The sequence below is a fragment of the Rattus norvegicus genome, chromosome 8 (genome assembly GCF_021556685.1).
Source record: "Rattus norvegicus strain SHRSP/BbbUtx chromosome 8, alternate assembly SHRSP_T2T, whole genome shotgun sequence".
NCBI classification, from domain to species: Eukaryota; Metazoa; Chordata; class Mammalia; order Rodentia; family Muridae; genus Rattus; species Rattus norvegicus.
This window is the reverse complement of record NC_141541.1, coordinates 86577743-86588721: the sequence shown is the minus strand read 5'-3', so window position 1 is coordinate 86588721 and position 10979 is coordinate 86577743. Positions and strand designations below refer to the sequence as shown.

The following is a 10979-nucleotide window of genomic DNA, read 5'->3' as shown; positions in this document are numbered from 1 at the left end:
CACTGACCTTGACACACACACACACACACACACACACACACACCTTTCCATCTTCTAATTTCTCTTCTTTAGCCAAGTTATGGCCTCAGTATGACTTCATTAAAGAAAAGACTTTTAATGACTTAATGACTTCATTAAGAGAGCCGAGGCTTTTCACTAAAGTAACAGTGGTTCAGAATGCATCTCCAGCCACCCGGATGCTGTCCAGGAGACTAACAGTTGCCAGTTGTACGCCGGACCCTCCAGCCGACGGCAGTATTAAACCAGAATTAAAGATGATTATAAGGGGTGGGGTGTACCTGAGGGGCAGAGTCCTCACCTGGCAGGTACCAGGCCAGAACTCTCCTTCCCACCCACATAAAAAGAAACAAATAGATGAGACAAAATACGGTTTTATTTCTCTGATATTTCTATTTGTGGCAAACAATTTTCCATTCTTTGATGTCGTGTAAGTTCCTTTTCCAAGGGAAAAAGAGAATGGTAAGTTTCATAGCTTTCTCTCATATGCTGAATCCAGATTTACACACACACACACACACACACACACACACACACACACACACACACACGAGCACATACACATACACACACACGCGACATATATACTCTCATACATACATACATGACACATACAGGATACACATACATACTTACATTTACACTTACACACACACACACATACACACACACACACACACACACACACACACGCATGCACACAGGACAATTTTGGAGAAAGAAGCAAGCAGAAGGGGTGCAGATAATGAGTTGACCAAGAGCAAAATACAGGACATATGCATAATGAGATCATGATGTGCATAATATCATGATGTGCTTAATGATGTCATGATGTGCATAATGATGTCATGGTATGCATAATGAGGTCATGATGAAACCCATACATTTTTGCTTTGATTTGCTTTTTTTTTTTTTAAAGATGTCACTAAAGCCAGGCATAGTGGCACATGAATGTAATCTCAGCACTGGGGAGGCAGAAGAATTGTGAGTTTGATGCCTGGGCTACATAGCAAAACCTTACCTAAAAAACAAAACAAAACAAACCCTCAATAATACAAGAGAAATGAGATGGATTTTTCATATCATAAGCTCAAGTCAAGCCTTCGGAGTATTGTAATTTCTAACATAATGCTTTTGCCTGCATGCCTTGCCGCCATGTTTGAAACTCCTGCCTTATGAGAGTGCAGTGGAGGAAGTGAGTAAGCAGGCTGAGAGACAAGGGAGAGAAGAGAGGCAGGGGTCCGGGTAACATAGCTTGTGCACCCACAGAGGCTGTGGGAGCAGAGGTGAGGGTGCCAGAGGCTGAGGCACAGGTCCGAGTTTTAAGTTACTATTAACGAGTTGTTTCACTGGATGTGAACTTGACCATAGTCTTATCAGAGACCACCCCAAGAGGCTACCTTGCTCACAACCAAAACAATGCCCATTATCGTCTACCCCAGACCTATGGCATCCTGGACTGCTTCTGATCTTCCTTGTAGTCAAACATACACATGTATAAATGATCTCGCTTGCTGTCTTTTCTGAAGAATCTTCAAAAAGAAAAAAAAAATACTAACAATGCGTTTATCATATTTCAAAACCATATTTCAAAAATCTCTAAATTATAGGCAGCTAATGTCTATGGCCTTGGTAAATGGAAGTCGAGGAACACACAGAACTTGTAAATGTTAACATAAAACAGCTTGTCATGGTGGGGAAAGCTGGTGAGAAGGGTCACTGACAGTGCTTGCAACCGAGGCTGCCATTCGGAGTTTGATCCTGAGTCCTGTATGTGGAAGGAAGGAATCACCTTCTGCAAACTGTCTTTTGACCTTCACACATATACACATACACACAAATCATTTTTTATTGTAATAAAACATTAAAGGGATTTTTTTTTATGTTTAATAACAGTGAATGGTGCTCTAGATGGTCTAAACACCTATGACTGTCCTCAAGGGGTAAGGAGGACATTGGCTCCTAATGTGCACATACGTAACCACAGCCACAAATGAGAGGAGGTGGCAGTTGGGAACAGAAACCCCTCCTGAGCAGGTAATCTGGATGTGACTTAATGTGGAAGGGCTAACACTGGTGAGGGATGCTTTGAGCAATTGTCAGGTATTATAATAGAGAGATTAGCTAAGGTCTGGGTCACTAAGCATAATACCCTTTGAATGTTGTAGCTATGACTGGCTGATGTGAAATCCTGAAGGGGTCACATTTATTTCCAGATGCCCTGACCTGCACCATCTCTGATCTGGCAATCTGGGGACTCGTCAGGGTGTACAGTGATGTGGTGAGGGTGGCAGGGGCCATTAACTGTCAGAAGTGTTCAGAACAGCTCTCGGGCAGGAAAGCTAATCACACCAGGTCAAATGCAAAGCCTTCTTGATCCTGCAGACTGAACTCTGTCTTCCATCTCAACCTATTAGCCAAATGTAAGTCTTTTTCCGTCATAGTGGTCCCCACTCTTATCTGTGGTTTCAGTTCCCTGCTTAAATGTGCTCCGAAATCGTTCACTGGAAAGTTCTGAGTGTAACTGATTCCTGTGCTGTAAACTGCATTTTATTCTGAGCAGTATGATGAAATCTGTGTCCTGCCCTGACCTGCTCGGGATATGAATCACTCCTGCTTCCTGTACACCCTGCTGTGTACACTCTGTGCCCATTAGTCAGCTGGCAGTACCACCACAGCATCACGGTGCTTCTGTCTGGGCCTGGTGTCGACCTCAACTTCAAGTATCCACCGAGGGCTTAGAGCCCACCCCTGAAGAAAAGTGGTCAGCAGAGAGGAGCCCCAGACCTTTAGACAGTAAAGGAGTCCGGCTGCAGTAACTTCTGTGAGCTGTCACATGTCCTCGGGACACTGTAACGGATATTATCTCTGGATCTTAACAGGCCAATGAGGAGGATGCTTGCAGAAGCACAGTGGTTCCATAGCCAAGGAGTCTGAGAGACAGAAAGAGGCCACTGCAGTAGGAGCATGGGAGAGTGGCCCTTAATGTTCCCTTCATGTTTGAGCCTCAGCAAAATGTCAGCTGGAGAAGATTCCACACCACAGAGGCAAAGCAGCCCCCCATCAAGCCACGTCTGTCACGCCTATTTTCACAGCTCACGATACCTAAGATGGGTCCTAGTGTGTTGACTGGAAAGTGCATCAGCCACTGCTGGGCCAGGAAGGTAGAGTCCGGATCTTTCTAAAGATTTGGATACCACCTAGCATCCATGGAGGCTGCCGACAGGGAAGTGCCTGGTTGTAACTTTCTCTTGTTAGGTTGGAATACAAGAGACTCTGGAGTTTTTATGAGCGAAGAGGCTTATTTAACACGTAGTTCTGGAGGGTGGGAATCCAAGGCTGGTCAGCCATGTGTGGCAAGAGCCTCAAGTTCCATTTTAATGCGTGGAAAAACAAAAGGACCGTGACACAGAGGACAAAGAGCGAGGGTCAGCCTGACCTACAGCAACCTGCTGTCATGGTAACCAACTCAGCCTGGTCAGGACAGTGGCAGTCCTTCCCTCGTGCAGAAGAGGTGCCAGAGGGGGCTTTCCTTCCTTCAGATTGTTTACCTGAGCCGCAGGGTCAGGTTGGAGTGTGGAGAGCAGGAGAGAAAGGAGATCCTGCAGTGGGTGCAATCTCACTAAAGCAGAATGAAATTCTCTGCAGAAGGAAGAAATCACAAGCTTATCTTTTTGGCCAGAAATGCTTGAAAGATTTCTGACGCACTCAACCATCAGACTGCTCCTTTCTGAAAAAATGTGAGGTCGGTGGCTTAGATCTGGAGACCAAAGAAACCTCCAGTCAAAGCTGCAGATTTCCGAGGCTGAGCAGCTATGTCTAAAGATATAGGCCCAAAAAAGGACCTGTAGAAAAGGTGACCCAGCCTCTTCAGAACTGTCTATGGAGACCTACGTTGCTGGCAAATGATCTCATCTTGCCAGAGTAGAAGTGTTTGTTTATTTTCATTTTATTTGTATGAATGTTTTGCATGCACGTATGTCTGTGTGCTACTTATATGCCCGAGGAGGGCATCGGATCCCCTGGAACTGAAGTTTTAGACAGTTGTGAGCCACTATGTGGCTTGTAGGAATCAAATCTGGGTCCTCTTGCAAGATCAGTCAGTGCCTTTAAATGCTGAGCCATCTCTCCAGCCTGGTATAGAACACTTTAAATAAGACTTACCTCCTGTGGCTGGAACAAGCAGAAGGGCCATTAGCTCATGGGGAAGGAAACATTAAGACACAGAAGTATCTTAAGCTTGTTTTTCAAGCCTGCACAAGAGCCACAGTTGGGAGGGAGACTGAGACACCGTTACCTTTGAGGGAATTTGGCTGTCGAAGCTGGTGTCTTTCCTCTGGGACTGTCAGAGAGGAGGTCTGGCCTGCAAAAGCTGATACTCTCAACTGGCCCAAAAGGTTAAATACCAAAGGCACTTTGGAGAGCGGAGTCACTTGTGATTTGAAAAGATAAGTCTGAATCTAGCATCTTAGGTCAGTCATGCTACCTCCCATCAGTGGCCATGTTGATGTTCATGACCTGTGCTGCCACAGACAGCCATCATCGTGTTCAGAGGGCTGTGTGGATGTCCACAGTCTGTGCCCCTGTAGGAGGCCATCTTGATATCTATGGTCCATGTTACCACCAAGAGCCATGTGGACGCCTGGTGGTCTTTGCAACCACCAGGGGCCATATTGGTGCTGGTGGCCTGTCTCCATGTCATGATGGTGTCTGTGGTACATCCTGTGGCCAAGGACTTGTGGATACTCTTAGTCTGTACTGTCACTGGAGACAATATTAAGATCCTTGGTCTGTGCTGACACTAAAGGCCATGTAGATGTCCATGGTTTGTGATGTGACCAGAAACCACAAAGAAGTCCATGGCCCATGCTGCTGCTGACTATAAGGGACAAGGAAGCTTCTTTTGCCGTGATGTGATGACTGCAGACTCACATTTGAAGACAGACATAGAAAGCTTCTGTGACAACCTACCCCTCAACCCCCAACTACTACTCCCACTCCCAGAAAGGAAATAGTCTAGAAAGGAAGTCATTAAAGACAACTCTTAAAACATGCTGAAGTGTAGCTCTTCATAGTGATAGATAGCTTATGGTGGGGTGAGGAGGGACTGGTTTTCTCTAAGGGGCTGGCCACTGGGAGTTTGACCATGCTCCAGTGAGTGTACGGGCAACACAAATGGACTTGGTGTTATTTTCTTTCTTCTTCTTTTTCTGGGAGGAGGTCACAAGGGTGGGAGGGTGGACCTGGGAGAGCTGGGAAGTGAGTATGATTAGGATGCTCTATGTAAAATTCCTAAATAATCAATAAAAATATTATGTTGGAGAAAAGAATTCAAGATTCCCCTACTATGTATTTTGGAAACATACAATTGTTGCCTACATGAGTTAACCTATTATGCTGTAGAACATTAGAAGTTATTCTCCCCCCACCCCACCCCCAAAAAAGAAAGATGAGTCAGGCTGGAGAGATGGCTCAGTAGAGCTGCTCTTCCAGGGGTCCTGAGTTCAATTCCCAGCAACCACATGGTGGCTCACAACCATCTGTAACTTAATCCGATGCCCTCTTCTGGTGTGTCTGAAGACAGTGACAGTGCACTCATATACATAAAACAAATAATTCCTTAAAAAGAAAAAGAAAGGGACTGGGGATTTAGCTCAGTGGTAGAGCGCTTACCTAGGAAGCGCAAGGCCCTGGGTTCGGTCCCCAGCTCCGGGAAAAAAAAAAAATCAACAAGAATACTGAAGGCGAGGAAGTAGTAATTATTACTAACCAAAGCAGGTTATTAAGGCTGGAATATAATCACTTCTGAGGATTTCCCATTGCTAATTCAGATATGCCAGTATTATCAAATACCCGATGCTCCAGTCCCTTGATGCAGTCTGCCCCTCCTTCTGCTGTAGAAGACATACCACAGAAAGAGACGCAGGACAAATGCCGTTCTGGTTTCAACCATGTGACAGTTCCCTGCAAGTGGAGAAAGACTAGAAAGAAACATAGAAAAATAAAAATATTTTCGTTGAGACTGTAGGTTTCTATGCTTTTTTAAAAGACTAAATGAATATTTTTATTTATTTAAAATGAAGGTCAGAAAGTGTGTGTTGTTTTGAAACAGGGAATCATGTAGCCCAGGTGACGATGCCTTCCTTCGTGTGGCCTTTAAATCTGACCAGTGGGGTTAAGTCATACAAGAAGAGTTCATTCTGCTCCTACAATTCATGAGATGCTCTCTCAGACCCTCAGGAACTGAGCAGGGAAAGGCCACAAGGACAGCTAAGTGGCCTTTGAGTCACAGGGAAAGCCATTCACAGAAGACATGGCTGCAGGCCCCATGAAAATAGAAGAAACGAACAACACAGAACCGAAGAGCAAAGGAGGACTTAAGAGGATTCTAGTTCAACACATACTTGTGCGTGCGCATGTGCACACATGCACACAGGTGTGCACACACACAAACATGTACATGCATGTCCCATACAACGTCCTGAGACCAAAACTCTGAATTTGTGAGCTAAAATATGAGGAAATGATTTGAAAGAAAAGATGGTCAGCGCTGAGACCACACCCCAAGATGTTTTAGTCTCATTGTTGCTTTTGTCTTTTGAGACAGGATCTAATACAGACCAGGCTGACTCCTGACCCCCACCCCCACACCTGTCCCCTTTATTCTTCTCATTTTAAATAAGGTCTTTCGTTTTCATTTGGTTGGTTTCAGTGTTTTTGAGGTAAGAGTGTCCTTAGGCCAAGCTAACCCTGTGCTTAGTAGATGAGGCCTTGAACTCATGAACCTTGGTCTCTGCCTCCCTAGGTTCAAGATGTGTCCTGACATAGACATTCCTTACGGTCTGGAAGAACAAAAGTGGGTAATGCCTTGTAACCCGGAGGAAATATAGAAAGAGATTGGACTAATGAATCAATGTGGTACATCACTCTGAAGATGGACCTAAGGGACCACCCATGCAAATAGCAAATTGCTTGAATAATCAGATTTGTATAGGACCTAAGTCAACATGCTGGCATAGCATCCTGAGCCAACTGAAAACACGTACGGAACCCAGGCATTTGAGTTTCAACCCCAAATCCTGGCCAAGCTGAGGACAGGTATTTCCAGGCAGTAGAGAGTCATAGGCTGTTATAGGTAGCTTGGAGATCTCGCATCTGGTTACAAAGAAACGGGAACAGAAGTTTAAAATAAAGGGTTATTTCACAATGATATGTGGTCAGAAGGATAATGATGCGGTTCTCAGGGAAAGCATAATTTAAACATGAAAGAGGTGTGTTTAAATAAAAAGAAGGAACCAGATCTGTAGAAGAGCCCAGGATGGCCAGGAGTGGAAGGAGGCCATCAGCTTTCAATCCCAGCTGAGTCATGTTGGAGGGGAATATGGGCAGAATTTGCTTCCCCAGAACAGGAGACAGAGGTAACAAAAGGATTTTGCATATATCATTTTTATGGGAGGAATGAACATTTATCTAAGGGAAAACTGCTGCTATTACACATTCAGACAGTACTAAAGAGATATAAAAGTGCAGAGAAAGTAGAACGTAACCAAGTGTGATAAAATTTGCAGGGGCTGAGGCTGAGCCAGCGGGACTTACCACCTCCCTAGAGTCCCTTCGCGTGTGGAGCTGAGCCTGGAGACCTCAGAGGCAGAGGTCGAGAGTCCTGCCTGCAGTGCTCCTATAGCTTTCTCAAGAACTTCAGAGCCCAGTTTCTGACTCTTTCAGACAGAGTCTAGTACCCCATTCGGGATCCTAAAGTGCTGAGGGCAGGAAGACAGGCAAGGAGGAGGAAGAAAGGATCTACCATGTGACCCGGATGTTGGGGTGGCAATGCAGGTAGCAAGCTTTGGAAGGAGTCGGATCTGAGCGGGGCTCTTCTGAATAAAGGGCACAGAAAACTGAAGGGAAGCGAATAAGCTATTGGGTACATGGACTTTTTCCGATCTCCTCGATCCTCTCAAAGCCTGTCACATTACCAATGACGATGGCTCAGAAGAGGAAGGCCGTCAACGAAGACTGACTTGGCTGCTCTTCGACACCTTTGCCAGTGGCAGAGCCATAGCTGCCCATGAACCCCTGTGGAACTGCCACTCCCTTTAGAGCCCCCAAACTTGTCTGACGCGTGTCCTTTGGCAACCTCAACTCTTTGTACCTTTGCAGAGCTAGCCCTGGTAAGGATTGTTCCGGGCTTCGGATGAGAGTGTCAGCTGCAGAGGGCAAAGGAGTCAAGCTAATGAGCGCTCCAATCCTGCTTCTTGCAGACTGCTTCAGTTTTGAAGGCATTATTTTTAGAATTCCTACTGGCTTTCACCCCGTGCCCTGAATGATTAACTCTTAGCTGTCTCCTTGAAGTTTAACTCGCTGTTCCTCCAGTTGCTCCCGGGCAAGCGAGCCCTCTTTCCACCCAGAGACTGAAATTAAAAAATAAATTCCAACCCCCTGCCTCAGGTGTGTGTGTGTGTGTGTGTGTGTGTGTGTGTGTGTGTGTGTGTGTGTGTGTGTGTGTGTGCAAGTATACATGCAGAGAGGCCAGAAGAGGATCTTTGGTGTCTAGCTCTGTCACTCCCCTTGAGACAGGGTCCCAGAGTGAACCTGTTATTTTGTTGTGTCACACACTGGGCTGGTTGTCCAGGTAGTTTCCAGAGTCTCTCGTTGCCACCTCCCATCTCCCCTCTGTAACACCGGGATGACAGAAGTGCCATCATGCCCAACTTTACATGGTTCTGGGGATTCAAACTCGGGTCCTCACACTTGCACACGTTACCCATTCCCAGGCCCATCTTTTTTTTAATTTTTTTTTAAATGTGTGTGTATTTTTATTTTGTGTTTGGGCGTGCCTGTGTGTGCACCATGGCACGTGGAAGTTGGACGTCTCCTTCTGTTGATCTCCCTCTTAGTTTTGGAGACAAGATCTCGCACTACTAAACTTGGAGCTCACTAATTGGCTGCACGGTCGGTCCAGGAAGTTATGGGGCTGACTTGAACCTATAATCCTCCTGCCCCAGCTTCTTGAGTACTGGGGTCATAGGCTGAGCCACACCTAACTGGGCTTCAGAAGCACCATTCATGAGTTCAACCTCCACCCTGAACTCATGTATTACTTCTTTACTGTTCTGCCACCTACCAAAGTCACCTTCAGATTTTGTCACATTTCCAAATAGATATTTGAAGGAGAAACTATAGGATAGGAACCCACCAAACCAGCAAATTTTTATTTTTGTTTATTTATTTTTGGTTTTGCACAGCACCCCAGTCTAGTCTTGAGCTTTGGACGATCCTCCTGCCTCAGCCTCCTGATTTATAGGCATGAGCTACCATACCCAGCTTCTGTTGATATCTGAAACTGACTCTTGACACCTTCAAATGGACAAACAAACAAAAAACAATAAAAAGATATTTAAGCTGAGCGTGATGGTGGACACCTTTAATCCTAGCGCTCCAGAGGCAGAGCCAGGTGGACCTCTGTGAGTTCAAGGCCAGCTTGGACAGCCAGAGCTACACCATCTTGAAAAGGGGACTAGGGAGGGAAATAGCCTGCTGGGGTGGCTCACACAACCACCTCCTCCACCTTTCCTCTCAGCCCTGCACAGCTAGCTTGCTATGCGGACCTGAGTCTGGCACAGTTAGGTCTGCAAGTCAGCTGAGAGAGAGAAAGAGCTATTTTAGAAAGATCCTCTCAGGAAACTTAGTAATGAGTCCACTGAACTCTTGAACTGGAGAGCAGACTGTCCTGATTTCTGCTGTCATTTGGAGAGGTGTAACTCACTTGGGAGTGACAATCGCAGTGAAGATATTGTTAGCTGCAATCTCTGTCTGTCTTGTTCAAAAGCAGATGAATGTCTGCTTTGATCCTCATGCAATTCCAGTGTAATAACTGAACATACTCGCTGGTACTGTGTGAGATTTCACCAAACGCAGAATGAAGAGATCAGACAGGATAGCAAGTGTATCCACTACCCCATTTTTTAAAAAGATTTATTTATTTTATGTATTTATTTATTTATTATATATGAGTACACTGTTACTGTCTTCAGACACACCAGAAGAGGGCATCAGATCCCATTACAGATGGTTGTGAGCCACCATGTGGTTGCTGGGAATTGAACTCAGGACCTCTGGAAGAGCAGTCAGTGCTCTTAACCACTGAGCCACCTCTCCAGCTTCATTACCTCCATCTTTAAAAATCATTTTGTGTGTTGGAAATTTTCAAAACTCTTTCTTCACTGAGTTTGGCAGCCCAGACCTATAATCCCAAAATTTAGGAGGCAGAGACAGGAGGATCATGAGTTTGAAGCCAGTATAGTTAAGTACTGTCTCAAAACAGAACAAAGCCCTTCTTTTCTACTTGTTTGGAATATATAGTAAGTTATTGTTAGCTACATGTAGACAGAAAGTGTTACATAACCCCAGAATATTTAGTTTGATGCTATTAAAGACAAATGTCTCCCTGCCCCTAGAAGTGTTGCTTCTGTGGCTGCTGGGTCACATGTGTGTCAGTAGGTGACAGAAAGGAGAGAGGCTATGTCTACACTCGGTGTTCTGACCGGTGAATATCTGATCAGTAGCACAACAGTCCCTGGGGAAAAAAAAAGTGAGCCTGAGATGACCACTAGTCCACGGCACAGGTCTGGGGGCGGGGCAGACTATGTCCCAGATGATCCCTGCTGGGCAGGTAATGCACAAGTTGAGCATAGCATAGCATTCCCCAGATGACCCCGGACACTCAGAGACCCCAGGCAACACTAAGAGGAGCGCGTAAGTGGTGGAGAAATGGAAGAAAAGAGGAAGGCAGAAGGATGTAGGCACAAGGAAGCGAGGTAGACCTAGAGACTTGAGGACAGTGGGGAACAACTTCATGTGAGTAGCCACATCTGTGATGTGATGGCACCTAGGATCAAGGTGGGGTCTTGCCCTATGCTCCATTGAGGGTCTGCAGCCCTGGAGTGACAGGGGTCCAGGCA

At 45.6% G+C, this 10979-nt stretch overlaps 1 non-coding gene across 1 annotated transcript; it reads left to right on the top strand.

The window, feature by feature from the left end:
- Positions 1-10464: 10464 nt before the first annotated feature.
- On the top strand, positions 10465-10592 carry LOC120094500 (small nucleolar RNA SNORA17). Its single transcript, XR_015628339.1, has one exon. It is a non-coding gene; the product is annotated as a small nucleolar RNA SNORA17 (small nucleolar RNA).
- Positions 10593-10979: the final 387 nt, after the last annotated feature.